At 37.1% G+C, this 19,098-nt stretch overlaps 2 protein-coding genes across 2 annotated transcripts in view; both read left to right on the top strand.

Moving 5' to 3' along the window:
- Positions 1 to 19,098, top strand: part of LOC134798204 (growth arrest-specific protein 1-like) — a 454,209-nt gene that overhangs the window by 215,128 nt on the left and 219,983 nt on the right. The gene's annotated exons all lie outside the window — the stretch shown is intronic.
- Positions 1 to 19,098, top strand: part of LOC134798193 (membralin) — a 131,030-nt gene that overhangs the window by 105,780 nt on the left and 6,152 nt on the right. The gene's annotated exons all lie outside the window — the stretch shown is intronic.

Below are 19,098 nucleotides of genomic sequence, written 5' to 3' on the forward strand. Positions count from 1 at the left end.
CGACGAGTCGTAGACGCTGCGGGCTGTCTCGGCAGCAGGCGACTAGACTGAGCGCCTCCATGCGTGACATTTATTTACTTAGCCTCCGTATTTTTACATGTTAAACGGTATCCTAGTGCAAGTATTTAGATGTGCATATACTATTTAGTATTTTGTAGAGTGTTAAATTTAGTATTGGTTCAATGTTGCTGTCGCAGTGAAGAAAGAAATTATGCAAGTATCGTAGTAACTAAGCTACTCAATCGGCGCTACATAGGCTTGGGTTAAGATAACTTTACTCTTCCTGTCGTCAATTCGATGAGAGTATTTATTTATTTAATTAATTTAATTGGTTATTGGAATTAAATGTTACAATTACAGGTTAACAAAGCTCCATAGAACTACATTTAATTTGACTCTGGAGTCAGGTTAGTTAGAGTCAGTCAAAACTAATGATCGTCTTCAGTCCGACGACATTTTTGAACGACGTATTGCACACATCCTTCATCAATTCTATTTATTATTACAAACAATATATTTCTCGATATTGCTAGCTCTATGATGTCGTTTCGTATCTTTGCACTAATTAAATGGATTATGTGACTCTGTTTTATGCAACAACATCTCTCTCCGATATCGAGCTGGCCTCGAAGCAGCTAATTGTGACTGGATTGCAAACTACGACAGTTCACTCGATACCTGAACAAAGTGCTGCGAGATATTCTTTTTAATTGGCGCGTAATCGGATATTTTCCAAGTATACGGCCTCGTCCGATCTGATCTGAGCTAGTTTTCTCTTATTTATAAAGAAATGTTCATTGAACTTCCAACAGAACTAAAAATTTCTTTCCTTTGTCCACGCTTTATAAAAAGACCATTATTTTGTATATTAATTTATATAAATAAACCTGTTATTTTTTGTTCACTGAAATAGAAACGTAGAAATAAGTCAATACTCCTACAGTCTAAGAACGATGTTGATCATTAGATTTTTATCAGCGATGCTAATTGGAGAAAGCTTTTTAACAATTAGCCCAAAATAAACTCAAGCAGCTTAAGTAGGTATTATTTTTATTGGTTGGAAATTAGAACACGTTTTATTCATAAAATATAAAGATGACGTGTTGACTCGAGCAATATATGAAAATACTCTAGTCTTAATTCGCTTTGGGCCAATCACACGCTGACTCTTCACTGGACTTAAATGCGTGACTCGAATTACTTGGTTGGTTACTTTTGAATTATAAGTTATAAAATAACATGATATATTTTGTATTCCAATGTCACCAATTTTAGTTGTTAAAATTTGCTTTCCATTGTCAGATTACAAATGACTGATATCTTAATATATTGCCTATGGCTACAAGGTAGGTTAAAACAGTATTTAAAAAATAATACTACCGAGTGTCAAAACCAGTATCATTGACGTTAAATTGGCTTTGTTACAAGCAGTTCTAGACAGACCTATCAATTTGCACAAAAATGAAAACTATAATTCTGTAAAGGCCGTGCAGCGCGCGATTCACGTCACGAACACTGCTGTTTTGTTTGCGCTTCCACTCGCTTTAATACGTAATTTGTTGTGAATGCCGCGAAATTGGCACACTGACAGCCTGCAGCCCGGTACGGCACGGGACAATCGTGAGCCCTGTACTGCTGCCGCCATATACGTGAAGGGCTTAGAATTTACATGATACTCGCACAATGTGTGCGTTGATCAAATTGGCAGTATCTAATTTATCGCATTAGGGATAGGGAAAATAAATAAAACAATTGAAAATTATTAGGTATTCCCACGAATTGAAGAACAAAAACGCCAAACAAAATCCGGTAAAAAAAAAATTAAAAGTCAACTTATTTATAAACTCAAAATCTTTTTTTTGTGTGAGCAATTAGGTACAGTTGCATACAATAATATGATACCCTTTTATTGCGCTACAAATAAGATCATGTCATATATTTTTGCGTTCTTTGTGTACCTAACACATTATTGCATGTGACTATAACATTCTTGATTTCCAAGTAGATAAATTTTCTCTTCCTAGTCGAATCCTCATGTCTGAGGGTCGTGACCACCATAAGTTGCTCTGTGCTGTAGTGCTCTCCATCCTGGCCGATTCATTGCCTTCCTTAAGGAACCCTGGAACCCCTCGCGTGTAACCTCTTGAATGGCGTTGAACCAGCGTGTGGGTATCCCTCCCTGTTTCCGATGACCTTCAACAGGCCCAACTAGCAGAGCCTTTTCCAGGCTATCAGGCTCACGCCGGGCCAAGTGCCCAAAAAAGCCAAGCATTCTCCCACGGCAAATAGCCGAAAGACGAGTCTGAATCTTGAGCTCCTGCAGAATGGACACATTAGTGCGACGCGCTGTCCAGGATATGCCTAACATTTTGCGCCAACACCACATTTCAAACGCATCTATTCTGGCTTTGTTCCGAGCTTTTAAAGTCCAAGTTTCTAAACCATAGAGTAATATGGAAAAAACCAGTGTGCGCTGCATGAGTCGTACTTTTGTGCCGCGTTTGATGTTACGGTTTTTCCATATTTTCTCTAGTCGCTTAACTGCAGATTTGGCTATTTGTCCACGCCTCACAACTTCTCTATCACAGTCCCCGTCGCTGCAGATCAGTGAACCCAAGTAGACGAATTCCTGTACTATATCCAGGTCTCGCAATTCGTGGGTCCTTTGCATTTTACCTGCTCTGTCCACAAACATCAGTTTGGTCTTACTCCGGTTGATGATAAATTTTGATGATGATAGATAAATTTTATGCTGTGTTGATTCCAGATTCGAGTATTAGGTATGCAATATTAAGATTTCTAATTACATACATACATATAATCACGCCTATTTTCCAGAGGGGTAGGCAGAGACCACGGATTTCCACTTGCTACGATCCTGAAATACCTCTTTCGCTTCCTTCACTTTCATAACATTCCTCATACACGCTCGCCGGTTTAGGGTGCTCTTGACCTGGCCTTTCTTTAGTGATAGCGGTACAGCCTGAAATTCGGGAATCAGCTGCAAATGGTGTTAAAGGTATGACAATTGGCACGATTAATCTTTAGGCCATTTGAATCGATTTGACCCGTAGCACAAAAAAAAAACGGAGAGGAGTTATGACGTCATCTTTTTTTTGTATAGAAATTAAAAAAAAGTTCAGAAACCTATCGTGTGTGGTATTAACTGAAAGGGCATTTTGAGCCGGTTCTTAAAATATATCACATTATTATATTTCCGTCACTTGCATTCAAATAAAATAAAAATAATTTTCAAAACATACCAAGTTTGTCCTCCAGATACGAAACCGTTGCATTATGTTTTGTAAAATATACCTCAAGTAATACCCAATACGAGGGTTGCACTGAAAATGTCGGGAATAGAGAAAACTGTCGCATCTAGACGGTCAATCTTTATTTTAATACATACTTAAACTCAAACTGACCACGCATATAAATTTTCTTTTGAAAGTAATCATTCTGTAATGCACACGGCTCATAATCCCAAAGTCCTTTTTGTATGGCGATTTTGGGGCCTTAGTGGTTTTGTATGAAATTCGTGGAGTAGCCAACGGAATTGAAGTTTTTTTACATATATATATATATATAAAAGATTTTTTTACTGTTGTCATATGAATATTTAGGAATGTCGAAATCTGCCGATATGCAACTTTTTTGGCAGTCTTTTTAATTAACAGCACAAATGCGATTTTAATTTTTGACGTCGCTTTGGAATGACATGCTTCTTTAAGATCACCCATGGGATAAAATGAAAGTGACTTTCATATTTAATTTTAACTGCAAACGAGCGTACGATGAACTCTAGTTCATAAAAAAATAACAGAAGCCCATTGTAACTTTTATTTGTTCGCTGAGGGCATATTGAAAACCGTTTAAAAATATGATCCGAAAAATCACTTGGCCAAAAATTCAAATAATGTTCGACATACAATTTTCAAATTGCCAGTAATTCTTAAATACAAATGACAACCAAATGGAATATACCTTAAAAGTTTTATAAAGAGTTACATTTTTATAAATTATATGCCTGTTTCTATTATGTTATTTCTAAGTGTCCCATTCCCGAATATTTCAGTGCGACCCTCGTATCCTCATATCTATAGTTCGTTTTTTTTAGCGTTAGAAAGAACTTTAAAGAAGGTAAGCGATCTTGACATGTCTTTTAAACGACAAACGCTTTTTTTAAATCAGTAACTATGACTTACGAAAGCAGAAGAATATAAATGATCGTATTAGATTCATAATTGTTACATATTTGCCGTAACTTATTTTTAAAATGTGTTTTCCAATTAAAAGACACATCAAGATTGTTTACCTTATTTCTAATGCTAAAAAAACGAACTATAACTCCAAGAAATTAATTTCGAAAATATTTAGTTTTAGTATTTTTATCTCTTTATTTATTTTTCGTCTTAAGTTAGGTATTTTTATAATATGAATATAAAAGTAAAATATAAAAACACTTACAAAACAATAAAAAATACATATAAACCAGGGCTTGTATATATGTGTATATGGGCATTTATTTGTGTGATGATGATGATGATGAACACACAAATAAATGCCCTTACCAGGATTCGAACCTGGGACCTCCTGTTTCATGTTTCAGGCAGGGTCACTATCGACTAGGCTAGGAGGCCGTTTCATTGATAGATTAATAGATCACAATTTGTAATAATAAAAAAATAAAAAGAAATACTAAAACTAAATATTTTCGAAATTAATTTCTTGGGGTTAGATATGAGAATATTGGGTATTACTTAAGGTATATTTTACAAAAAATAATGCAACGGTTTCGTATCTGGAGGAGCCCAAACTTGGTATGTTTTGAAAATTATTTTAATTTTAATTGAATGCAAGTGACGGAAATATAATAATGTGATATATTTTTTTAGAACCGGCTCAAAATGCCCTTTCATTTAATACCACACACGATAGGTTTCTGAACAAATATTTTTTATTTTCCATACAAAAAAAAGATGACGTCATAACTCCTTTCCGTTTGTTTTTTTTTTTGGTGCTACGGGTCAAATTGATTCAAATGGCCTAAAGATTAATCGTGCCGATTTTCATACCTTTAACACCATTTGCAGCTAATTTTGGTCAACCGCTAGTACTACTTCAAGATTTTCCCAATCTGATCAGAGAAAGTCCGCCGAAGTCTACCCCTAATTGTAATGGTTTAATCGTATTGAGACATTAAATACAGGTATTTGTATTTTAAGTATAAGTTTCTCTTTCATACTTATCCGAATTCAATAGCTTGAATTTGATGTGAATGACGTGAAACTGACACTGACTACCTGCATCCGACTGCCGCCAGTATGCTGCCCGTGCATATTTGCAAATACGCACACTTTGAGGTAGGGTTGCCAACTTTTTTTTGATGGAATATAGTATTTTCCAGAATAAAGCATCAAAAATATAGTACATTTCAAAAAAAATATAATGTGTAATATACGTTTAATCGGAAATATAGTATTTTAGCGTACTATATATTTTTCCAAAAGTATATAGTACAGAGAGCCAAAATATAGTACAATACTATATAATATAGTACGGTTGGCAACCCTACTTTGAGGTGAGGTGAGGTGTATTTGTGACTATAGGTTAATTCTAAAGCAGTTTATACTCGTAACCTAAGTCAATTTGCTAATCTCCTAGCGACTCAACATCATAAAATATTGTGCATGTAGCGTAGTAAATAAAGGTAGTGGACCCCGCAGTAATTCCTCAGCCAGAAAAAACTTTACAGTATGATAAAGTATCACTAAATAAAAAGTATTGTATAAATTTCCAAAGAATAATAATAATAGAATTAAAGTAAATACCTAAAGTCTTAAATCGTTAATATCTTTTTACGGAAAAATGCTCCGTTTAAACTTTCTTCACCAGACATATTCATGTAACGTATTGCAACAATATATGAAATATCAAAAAAATATCCCAGCAGAAATACCAGTATTAATAAAATAAATTTTTTTGGCGTGTCTTGGACCGGAAAATTGCTCAGTCTAATTTATTCACTGGAATGCCATTTTATTGCCGTTTTATACCTACAAAATGAAAATCTAAAAATTTTCCACTCTCAGTTTTTAATAGTTCTATAATACATACATTTCGATACGCATTTTTTTTGGATTTTATTACCCACTGCGCCAAATTATATTCTAAGATCATATAAGAAGAAAAAATGACAGAGCAATTTTCCGATGAAAATGAGCGTCAAAAAAAGGAAGTATCATAAAAAAATATTCTCATGTTTGACAAAACTTTTAGATTTTTTTCTAGTATCACATACTGATACAAATAACTTATTTTGTAAAATAATTTTGGACTGAGGAATTACTCGGTTCAATATATAATCAGATTTGTGTTTTTACCTAACTTAGGAGTGTTTTTTTTTTTATATTTATAATGTTAGTCTCGGCTAGACGTGCGCGCCGCCGCGGCGCGCCGCCGCCATAAGGAATCAGCGCGCCGCCGCCGCCGCCGGTAGTTTAAAATTCGCGCCGAGACAAAACCCGCAAGAGGGTACAAATTTAAAATCAATGGATATAAAGCGCGTGCAACGTGCCTAGCTTTAGCGTTCCGACTGTTCCGTTTTTTTAAATTCATTGCTTGATTTATTTTTACCCTTAAATCGATAACGTCCACTATACTGGACATCCCAAGAAAAAAATTCTGCACCAAATATTAAAGCATAGCGTTACTTTCCCCTGGTAGCGTACTTACACTACCAGGAAACTACGACTACTACTACTACTACTTGAATGATATGTTATTTTTAAGTAAGTAAGAAAATATTGGGAAGCAGTGTGAACATAATCTTTTTGTCAAAGTCCTACAGCAGACTACCTACGCAGAACTTGCAAGGAAGCATCCGACAGACTGACATTTTCCCATTTTTTTTTTATATGACAGTATTAAGCAGCGTTAAAACGTGTAATAGGTTACTAACTGGTTTGTTTTTTACGTGGCAATATGATTTACATAAAAATGTTTTGTGTTTATGGGTAAAACCAAGTGTAAAAAGTGTAATGTCCAGTATTTTGCCCGTTGTCGATTACACAGCACTTTTGCTAAGTCCAATATGTTGGACGTTGCCAAGTATGCGAAGAGTAAAATTATTAAATTGTCTGGTAGTTTTTGTGGTAAATAAATTAAATAGAGGGATGTTAGGTGTTTCAAAACGTTCTAAAAAGTCATTACTTGCGGTAATACAACGTAATTAACCAAATAGATTTAAAAAAAAATATTTTTATGGATTTTTTTTCCTGTGGATGTGGTGTGTGTGTGTGTGTGTGTGTGCATGTGTGTGTGTGTGTGTGTGTGTGTGTGTGTGTGTGTGTGTGTGTGTGTGTGGATTTGTTTTCATCAAGAGACAGACCCGATTTCATTTGAGAAAAATATTACGAAAATTTTGGTAAAAGTGCATGCATTATTGTAAAAACCATTGCTCAGATGATACTGCTTCCTAGGATACCCCGCTAAGTTAGATTTAATGTGAAATAAATGACGTCAATGACTGGTAAAATTTTACCACCTACGATAGCTAGCTATAAAGTTATTGCAAAAATATAAAAATAATAGGTTTTACTTACTTAAATTCATTACATAAGTTGACATTATCAGTAAGTGTATTTCTAATTAAAAAATGCAATTATTCTATATTTATTTAAAAAAACATGAATTGGACTGAAAACCCTTATGCACATAGGTACAGTAGGTACTCTATTATACTCGGCGTGTCCAAAATACTGGACGTCTTTTCATTACGCCGATATTTTTTTTTACACCGATCATAGCAACGTCCAACATACTTGACATATGTTTTTTTCAACATTATAATTAGATTTTTTTCATGATTTTTCTACAATAAACCAAAAAAACGATGTAACACAGTTATTTTTGAGATTTTTTCCCTTGTTGATTTAGAGTTAATCTTGGTTTTTCATTATACGTATATTGAAAAGTTGAAAATCCCACGCCGCCGGCGTTACGCCGCCGCCGTGGATTTTTTCGTGGCGCGCCGCCGCCCGATTTTATTCTACCGGCGCGCACGTCTAGTCTCGGCTCATACTATACAATAACCAAGCTAAATTTCATCGACTGAGAAATTAATGCATGGGTCTCCATACAACAACTTGCTTCATTTACTACACTAATGTGTGTGCATAGCTTGCAATCAGGATTAAATTTTCACATTTGGCATAGCATAATCATTTCAAAAGCCTATAATAAAATTCAATTTAATTTAAAAGTCTACTATAAGTACTATAACGTTAGGTAATTTCGTCCACTCGTTTGGGCTACCGGGCATTTTTATTTTATTATATTTATTATTTAAATACATTAACAGGGCATCACAGCATATGCCAATACACCGCATAATTAGACTAATTACGTATACAAATACAATAAATGTATATAAAGAAAAATACAGATAATCATTACAAGTCAAATATGGCATGATGAATAAAAGACAAATACATTAGAAAAACAAACCCTCCCTTCTTTTTAATCAGGATGAAAAAGGGATTTGAACTTGTATTTACATTTACGAACTTGCACTAGCTGACATATTTTTGATGGACTGCTCGTAACGGAGGTCACTACACTTGATAATAATATCGCAGACAGGCCCTTTTGTGCCCCGGCCCGGAAGTAGCAATTTTTCCATGACATCCGGGCCCGGTCCCCCGCGGCGCTGTCCCCGCCACTCGTCCTTGTTGCCATTACACTGATACTATATAAGCAAAATATGGGACTAATTCATTTGTCAGACCTAAATCTTACCTTTAATTTAATGTGAATTTGTTTATTTTGCGCAGCTTTATTCAAATATTGATACAATTTGAGAAGTTGTTGCAGGTAAATGAAGGTGCTTTATTATCGTAACTCAATAATTGGTTAATTTACTAAGTGTTGGTGCGACTCGCTCGGCTCGGCCGGTCCCGATCGAGTGCCGGCTTCATTGCCAGTAAACTACAAGGGCCTCTCTGCGTCCGTTTCAAATTCTAAGAGAATACTTTCGATTAATTTCGTTTGGTCGACAGCTCGTTTTAATAATTTACCCCAAATTGTATTCACTCTCCACGAGTAACCGACAACCCCTTGCTTTTGTAACGCCTGCTTTATTCACCTGTTATAAGGTCTACAGTAGGATTAATACAATACGAATTTATGACCGACCTCGTTTCTTTAAGTAGTTTTTGCGAGGGGAGGCCTCGGCGGTGTAAATAAACAAACCTAATGTTAACTGTTAAATAACCCTCAATGGACAAATTATTTTCAGTCTTCGCGGAAACATTTGTAAAGGCTCCTTTCCGATACTGCTTTTGTAATATGCTTTCCTGGAAACCGACCCGTCACGGGATTGGAAACTTTAAATCGCCTTAAACATTTCTTACTTATATCATGTTTGATGATATTTTTCCTTATTTGAAAGTTTATAAACTGTTTCTAAGCTTGCGTGATATATTCTCGCTATTAGTTTCATTATAATAATATCAATGCTGAATGAGGCTATCATAATGGGACACATGTTTTCCGCGTAGGTATTAGTTAGTGGAAACTCCAGCAGAGTGTGGGGCGAGCGGCGCGGATCAAGGGTAGTCATGACGATGCCCCGCGACCTCTCGCCTCTGTTATTAAGCTCCTCTCAAACAATATGCCGCAAATTGAGTTAACTCACTAATAATGGTATCGCGACCGCATAGGGCTCGCCTCGCCCATTGAGGATGAAGGCAATCTTTCCTCTCCCTCGGCGAGCCTCTATTACCTTTTATTCGATTTGCCGAGATTAATAGCTACGACGTGTGTAAGCAACCTCAAATTGCCGGTTTTTTTGCACACTGATTGCCCTTTTGGATAGGAAGTCGTTTGCAAGATAACATCGGTGATGATATTGAAAGAACCTCTCCACTAGACGTGCGCTATAAGGAGAGGCAAGGCGCGCCGCCTCATCCGCGGCGTGTGGCTTGTAGAGCGCATTAGACTCCCCCGCTACCGAGCGAGCTATGATTTCAATTATTGTTTGATGTCGTTATTTCTCTTGTGTTTATTCGGGGCGCAATTCTCCATTTTTTACTTTACCCTTCCTCCCTCATATTTGCTCACTCAAACACGGCTGCCGAGGTGCGCCGCTGAGCCTCGGAAACTGATATGTTTGGCGCGCCGGCTGAGATGTTTGAACAAGACGCGGCTAGCAGCCGAATCGAATTGAGTGCAGTTACTTTGAGGACCTGTCAACCTCATCTAAACGTCTTGTGTGTTTTGTGACGCACTTTCCACGAACGATACACAAACGAATTTTGAATAAAATTACCTGCAAGAAGCGAATACAAAAATATGAGTGAGTAACCCGTCCATTTGACCCTCGGGTTGACCAAGCGTAAATTTATCAAACCGGGACGTTTGTTTGACCAACAATCCGTCCTTTTTGGGCAATATGCACCCTACACTCATCTCCCAATGGAGTGTCCATCAGGAATGGGCTTATACTTGCCAGTATTTTATATTTCGTTCGAAGATACAATCCAAAAAAAGGAAAAGAATTTCCTGTATCATTATATTAGTGGAATATTTTGACCCTCAGGCATCGTAGAGCTTGCTTATCCACATATATTAAACTTGTAAGCTATAGTTTATTGGTGTCGCGTTAGTTGTAGGTGAAGCGTCAGGCTGTCCGTCGCGCCCATTGTATGCCATTGTGTGTGACACTGAGACCTTAATGGACGGCCACACTCCGGCCTCGAGCGTTATTCGAATAATACCTACCTTAGATTGACGTAGGTATCGTATTTACCTTAGACGTTTATTTCTATTAGGTTTTATACCAACTAGCCCAGATAAATAATGTTATTCAGTGGCAAGCTGAAAATTACAGATTTTGAGAAACAATTAGTTTAAAAGCTTTGAACTTTTGTAACTTTTCCTTTTTCTAATGAAGGCGAATTAGGTAAAGTACGAACTACGCAACATCCTAAACTGCAGTTGTGGTGGTAACTTGTGTAAATCATAAACGCTGGGAGTAAATTTGTAAAGAGCAACGAGGTGTGACACTGAGTGAGCTAAGATGTATGCGGCGCGTTGCACCGCCCGTGATTCACGCGCGTCGACGGTTGCGGAATTGCGCCACCTGTGGCCACCGTGCCAACCAAAATACAACCCCACCAACGCATACACAAGGCTCACTCCGCCAAAACACCCACTCCGACAACTGAAAAACTAGATCCTAAATGAACAATTCCTCGCCATCTCTATAACGCCTCGCCACAAAGATGATTTTCGTGCACTCCGCTTCAGTTTTGAAAACTCTCCGCCACAATATTTCAACAGTCCGCGCGAAATAACAATGGCTCACAAGAGAGAAAAGCACTATAGTAAACTAGAATAGCGTAAGCAATACTTCATCATCATAACTGCATGAAATCCGAGTACGATCCCCGAGTTGCTACACAGCATCCGTATCGCACAAAACGAATTTCTGCCGTCGCACTTACAGGAAAATGCTGATACCGAATGCAGTTACTTATTCACACATTTAACTAATTTTATAAAAGCTTCTTTGGATACCTTAGACATGTGACGAGCGACATGTATGTAAGAATGCAAATTGACGCCTTAATTTACGAAGATTTTTCGTGAATTACGTATCTACAAATATGAAATTTTATTTATTCGCACGCAGCACTCGAGACGGTAATATTTCCAACACGTTTTGATACCTAAATTTTTTAAAATGAAAGAGAAAAATGAGTTCGCACAATAAGTGAGGGTAGAAGTTGTAGGGAGGAAGTTGTGGAACAATGAGAGAACGGACGTCCTCATAAGCTCTCGCAGGTGGCGGATCCAACTTTCCATACAATGCGACCGGCGCGACAAATATCGGGAACGTGAGAAATGTTCAAAGTGTTCGTGAAACAACTTAACAATACCCCTGGTTTTTAAGAAGCTGTTTGTGGGTCTTTGATATCTTTTAGCATTTGTTTTGTATGTACGCGACCTACATCTTTCTCGGATTTCTTTTGTAAAAAAGAAACAATCGTATAGGTTTAATCGTATTATAATATATGTAAACAGCCAGTCTTTAAATTTTCATGTAGGTATATAATCGTACATTATCTATTTATTTTTCGAGTAGTAATACCTAGACAACCTTCAGACGCATAGTGCAAGAAATAATGTGTTTTATTCGACCCTGAGTAATGTTAAATATGTACATACATTTTTAAAATATAATAAAACGACAATGTGTCAGTATTTTTTTGGCCAAAATATTTTTCTATTACAATCTTTTAACAACAAAACGTTAATCGTGTTGTTTTTTACGACCATTTCAGGTTTTACCTGTTATGTTTTTGTATATTACGGAATAATATCGAATGTTCTAACCTGCGGAGAGCACAAATATTGTGATAATCGTCAGGCAACGCAATATGAACCATCCTGCGAACACAATGCCTGGTTGAATGGCGAAAGTAAACAAGGATTGTGTTTCCTTTCATTAGCGGCTGACTTATGTCGGTTCACTTCATTAGCGCTGCCTTTAATAAGATTAAATTATTTGCACGCTATCGCGGGCCTTGTTCCAAGTGGTTTTATTTTTGCTAGCGATTAATAAGGCAGTGCGCAAATTCTCCCGAAATTGTGAAGTGTTTCATTTGAATTGTTGGATAATGAGTAAGGTAAGAAGATTAAGAGCGGTATTCTGATTTCAAAATCTGTTATGGTTTTGATATTGACGTGATACGATCGGTCGCGCTGATTTGCGCGCGCGAAGATATAGGTACTACGAGTAGTATCAAGGTCGTAGTATAACAATACCAAAACTAACAAATTGTAGAATCAGCATACCGCTCAAGATCTCCAATTTCTTTACAACTTTTGTGAACGAAATATAAACTTTGTATGTACGTTATAATTATGAAGTTATTGTAATGCTAAAACAAACTTTGCAACTTTAGCAGATGTCATGCAATGACTCCAAGTGTGACCGAGAATCATCAATAGATAACTTTAACTCGGTTGTTGATAATCTATTTTCATCGATTATGATTGTATTGATTGTTTATTCCTAAAAGACAAAGAAATATAGAAGTGTACGATACGGAAATAGATAAAAGTTCTCAAACACGAGTTTGAGGGTGGCCGGAGGATTGGTAGCGGGGAGTATCCGGTGACCGCTGTGGGGCTCCGACTGGGAAATAATGCCATTTCCGATGAGGGCCCGCGGGGCGTGTCGACAACGAGATTAGGGAAAAAAGACGGGAATTTAATAACACCACCAACACACATCTTATAACAAATAAACATCGACGCTTCGGTGCCCACGCGCCTCTATAATACTGGCGAATACACATCCTTTAATGAAAACGTACCGGTTTTTTGCATTGCTATTTTTAAATCGAAAAGGCTGTGTGTATTTTGCTACTAAAGCCATCTATCAAATTATTTTGAAACTGATAGTTCGGTGACGGCACCATAAAGCTTAATTAAATTTCGATCCATCAATATCAGTATTTAGCAATTGCATTCGAATATATTTGATAACTAGAAACACATTCCACTAAATAAAATCAATGTACCTTTAGGTGAGGCGGGGTCCGGTATAGCAAATCTGCCAGCAGTGTTATAAATTTTCTGAGAATTTCTGTGAGCAACTCAAAAAACGGAAGTGCGCTTAAAAACGCTCCGAAGTACGTGACCTAGCTGGAAGCGCGCTTTGAGGCACGAAGTTAATTTAATAGGCGGCCCGCAGACAGCGACAAATCGCTGCCGGCTCGCGCCCTACCGACTCTAATGATACCCAAAAGCCGGAACATTAATTTCAATAATTTATAATAAATTCGCATTCAATTACGCATGTAAAACTTGTTCGACCTCTATTTACCAACAGTTGCTTAGAATTAACATCAAAAAATGCCACAAAGAAGTTTTAAATGCACTAATTACAAACCTGACGAAGTGCAACTTTTCCTTTGCGTCCCCTAACAAATTCAAGCTTTTTATTGAAACCTGAAAGATAAATCAAACATTTAAAACAAGTTTTGAACAGTTGAACTCCAAAGCTGAAAACTTTTAAATTTCGCAAGTTCAGTTTGGTTGGCTTAAAACCTTAAACAGGGGTGAGATTGTCCCGACAATCCGCAGCCATCTGAACTGTCGGCAGTAGTAACTTCGTCCTTCCCAACTCACTAAAATAGAATGTGTACAACTGTGAAGTCCCAACTTGGATATAATATCTTTGTAGTGGATTGAGAAGCCTTTGACAAGTGGAGCGGAAGGCCGCGACACGACTTCTCGCGTTGCCTTCTTGATGTCGCCGGGGCTTGTTAATTATGATGACGGTTTATGGCTAATTTGAACCCTTCCGGAGATTCAAGCTCATAACAGTTTCTAATCGGCTAATTATGCTTGTAGACACGAACATTTAAGATACTAAGTGTGTCACTTCACTGTCAAATATCGAAATTCTAAGTAGGTAGTTTCCGTCATATAAGTTAAAATGTTGATTAGTTGATAAAGTCACATTTCTGGAAATACACGTAAAAATAATCTTGTAATTATCTACTTTTTATCCTTCGACACAAAAGGAGTAATTTTACAAGTTTAACATACTTACAAGTTTTGAACAATTGATCTTCAAAGTTATTCCAACTTAAACTGAAGTTAATATTCAGCCGTCGCGTCATTAAATAGCATCACATCTCAAATCAACCTGTATTGCATATTGGGAATAGCTAGAGGCTTCCGAGGCTCGGTGAACTCGCAGGAGCAAGTTTGTGTGTTGAACCGCATTCGTCGGGGTCGATCGCAACTTCTTCTTTCGATTAGCATCGACACCAACTCTCTCTGCCTACTCGATAACTCCCCTATTCGGATTACAGATTGCTACCTGCAGTAAGCCATTGTTGGCGTAGTATTTATTTGCTGTTCAATGGTTACCCAATAAGTTTTGAATGTTTTTAAACAATATATAACTTTATCGATAAAACAATATTTCACTGGACGTTATAATATTGAGGCTCAGCGATCCCACCCTTTTGGTACCGACTAGAGCAGCGGTAGGCAACCTGCGGCCCGCGGGCCGCATGCGGCTCGCGAATCTGTCACTTGCGGCCCGAGAGGCGCCTTGGCTATTTTGTATGTAATAGTGACAAACGACAATGTCTCATAAAGTCATAGATATTAACAAAGTACGGCCCGCGTCACCTCCGTTAACTACTATGTGGCCCTTGGCTGCTAAAAGGTTGCCGACCGCTGGACTAGAGGTACAAACTACTAGTATAGGTCTGTTATGTAAATACTGTTTCCACGACCACAAATGATCCCCAGTATCTTAACTTTCGGGATTAAAATTCTTTAAAGCGACAGGAATTATTATTATTGGCTGATACAGAAATTATCAAGTAACAATACCATCTTAATGTTGAGTTTGAGGGATTTCTAAAAACATACCAGAAAGTGCATAGGAATGTGGCTCTATAAACAACCAGAAAATGAAGCTCATTCCATCTGTCTGCTCTCACTCATGCCTCTTATCGATCGATATAAGCCTGTCCTTCTTTGGGTGTGAAACCAGCTGGCTATAGTTATTGGATAGTCTCGGTATTGTGTCAAGCCGCGGTCGTTCCGCGTCCGCGTGGTATGCTCTGCGGAATTTCATTTCGTTAGTGACGCCGCGAGCGGGCTTGCGGAAATTTAACTGTTATCATATCTACATATGTAGATACGAGTACTTACTCTTTTCTGCACGGAGTCGTACGAATCGTTTTCTGGCATATTTTTCTATTCCTATTGAGAGTAAACATGTCCTAACATATAGTTGCAAGGTTGATTTTGGTATTTTGATGCATAGGTATGTCAAAAGTTTGCACTATTAAAGAATATGGGTTTGAATCCCACGTTGGCGAGTTGACCACGGTTAATTTTTCCATTGTGATAAACATCTGTACATATATACAATATAAATACCTACTATTTAAGGATTTCTTAATCTATATTTTACAAATTCAATTTATTCTGTGAATGCAAATTCTGATTCTTCTACGTGTAGTGTCGATTGTAAATAGGTACATACTTACATAAAAATTATTTCAATTTTGTCAATAATTCAATAGCACTATTGAATGTAGTATTAACATACGCACAGGTCAGTTCAAACTTACATTTTGACATAAAATTTTGTTATAATTCGCCCGTGCGTCTCATTCTCGCCAATACATAGACAAGTAGGTAAGAGCGAAATGAATGATGTAATAAGACCATTAAGATATCAAAATGTACATTCAAATTGGCTACCGTGTCTTGAAACTTGAATCTTACAGAACGTACTAGGAACAACGTCATCGACAGTACGATTGTAACATTCGTAATACCTAATTAATGTTGAAATTTCTGTAAATCATTTAATTTAAATATCAATAGTTGAACTTTCTTATTTAAAACTAGTATGCAAAGTGATCGAATATCTGTTTGGAGTTCATAAAACTGTTCGGTAGTTATTTGACCGAGGCGGGTCGGAGGGTCGGGGGCAGATAAATAATATTCAAAGCATTTTCCGATGCGCGACGTATTGTAGCGACGTCGCAGCCCGTCGCGCGGGCACGGCAGCTGCTCTCAGTAATATTGTGTTATACTTTATCGAATTTGCATGTTTTTACTGAATAACATTCCTTTGGCGCACTCGACATCAAAGGCCAAGGCGAAAGTGATTTCGCACCGAGTTAGCTCAACAAGATTCAGTTTCACCCCGCCTGTCCTATCTGACTTTTGAATAATTTTGATGTGCCTAATAATAATAAGGAAAACTGTAAATGGGTATCCGACTTTTCATATTTAAAAGTTAAGCAAATCTGAAGTAGCTGTTTACACGTTATTCTAATGATGTGAATCGCTGCACGTGACTGACTTCAACCCTCGTGCCGCGGCTTTTATCAGTTGGAGTGCACCTTACGTATGTAATGTGAAGTCCTGTTAACCTCGTCGAATGCTTTTTGTTTGTATAATTCTTCGATAAAAAAATTGTTAAAGTGCCTATAGCTATAAATTTTTATAACCTTTGCTCAAGCCTTTTGAGCGCAAAATGTAATAGATTAATTACGACCTACCTAACGCATGCCTCCTTTCTTAACCTAATAGTTAATGGTTAAAATATTGTGCAGATTCATCACGTTATGCTTATTGGAGTAATGGGTGCGGCTTATTTTGGGCTAATGATTCACTTTTAGCTTCTTATTTATATGGGTATATCATACGATTTATTGCTCCGTGATAAACTGGCATAAATAATTTTGGCATAATCTCATTCGAGCCTCCTTAACACCGATGACGCTACTAATATGATGAATATCGACGATGAATTTTCTTATCTACATACCGAGATACACTTGCTATGTTCCTGTCGCGGTACAGTACGACCGAACTTAAGCGTTTGTTACCAGCGCGCACTTTCGCCTTAAGTATCGAAATAGTGTGGAAGTAACGTACGTAGTGAAACCTCCTTACTGATATTTTGCTTGCAGAAATTGAGCTATTAACATTCTGTTACCTTATTACGTCCACGTTCAAGCCAAAAAGTAAAATGGCGCATAGAAAACCTCCTCCGTTGGTCACTTGCGACGTCATTTACATCTTTCCATTACCGCCAGCGCTTCGGGCGGTCCATAAAATATTTATGTCCGAAGTAACATTAAGAAAACGGCGCTTATTTCTTGTAAATCCACTAACATGTATGTTTAATGCTTAATCTTTTTCGTTTGATGTCGTTCAAAGACGACGCCCCCGAAGCCGCTTAACAGTGGACACGGAATTGCCTCGCTTTGCCCCTCTTTAATTCATCCCCGGAGCGATCTACCCGTGAAATTGTTACTTAAGAACTTAATCGACGCATCTCTCTTTGTCTTTGTGCTGGACGTTTTACAAACAACGTTTTATTGAATTCGATGTTTACCGTCCTTTCTTGCGAAACATTTGTTTCTATTTTGTTTTTAAATAGCATTCATTTAGAAGGCGTTTCATCTTAAGATCTTAACATATAAATATGAGATCTTCGATTGTTTGATGTCAAAAATTAAGCTGCCAGCACTAACTGTTTGCGGGCCATATTTGAAGACGTATCACGTTCCATCATTACGGGTATATTAATCTACACATGTACACATACACCCGGTATGTCGCATTAATCTTCAGCTGCTAATTAGTGAGCGTTGTGCTCATATTATCATGCTAATCGCAATCCACTTAATGCACGTATTCACTGTTTCAATGCTTATGTACGTGATAATTCGACTTCACTTTTAGTATATTAATGTACGAGTAACACACGTGATCTGGATTAGAATTGTCATGAGTTTACTGTCTCTAAGAGTATAATATGTAATATATATGAACTAATATTATTTATATGTGTGTATGTATTTAATAACCGCATGCTTAATTATTACCTATTTAGCCAATAATATCTTGCTCTCACATTGCGATTTTTTTGTAATTAATTTATATTTTATAAACGTGATAAATTAATATTGCCCGGTATTGGTTATATTAAAGCCCATACCGTACATGAAGTTATGGTCTTTGATTTGAGATTTAAACCTTGTATGGCATATTTATGATTCACACATATAGGTATATAAATATGTATAGTATCTATGTAGGTTTATTTGTAGGTACTTTTAAGTATATGTGTAAGTTTATCAATATAGTTTATATTCTAGTTTATATTCCTATACACGGTGGCCAAAAAATAACGGCATTCCCGTTGCCAGGGAGGTTTTGGGATTATACTGAGCCACTTTTACTATGTGACCAACCCTGAAATCGCGAAAAAAATATCTATAGGAGGGTAAAGTTTTTTTTCGCGATTTCGGTGTTGGTCCTCTAGTTATTTTATAGCCACCCCGAATAGTCTTGTTTACAAATTCATTTACTTTAAAAGACACTGCACCTACTTTATCTTTCTGGTTTAATCCATTGGTTGACTGAACTGACGAGAAACTGACCATGCTTATGCGTTGACTACCGAGCGGCTGCAAATATAACCGCAGTGCATCTAATGTACAATAAGGCGCGATCCGCCAGAAACATAAA

The sequence above is a fragment of the Cydia splendana genome, chromosome 16 (genome assembly GCF_910591565.1).
Source record: "Cydia splendana chromosome 16, ilCydSple1.2, whole genome shotgun sequence".
Classification (NCBI taxonomy): Eukaryota; Metazoa; Arthropoda; class Insecta; order Lepidoptera; family Tortricidae; genus Cydia; species Cydia splendana.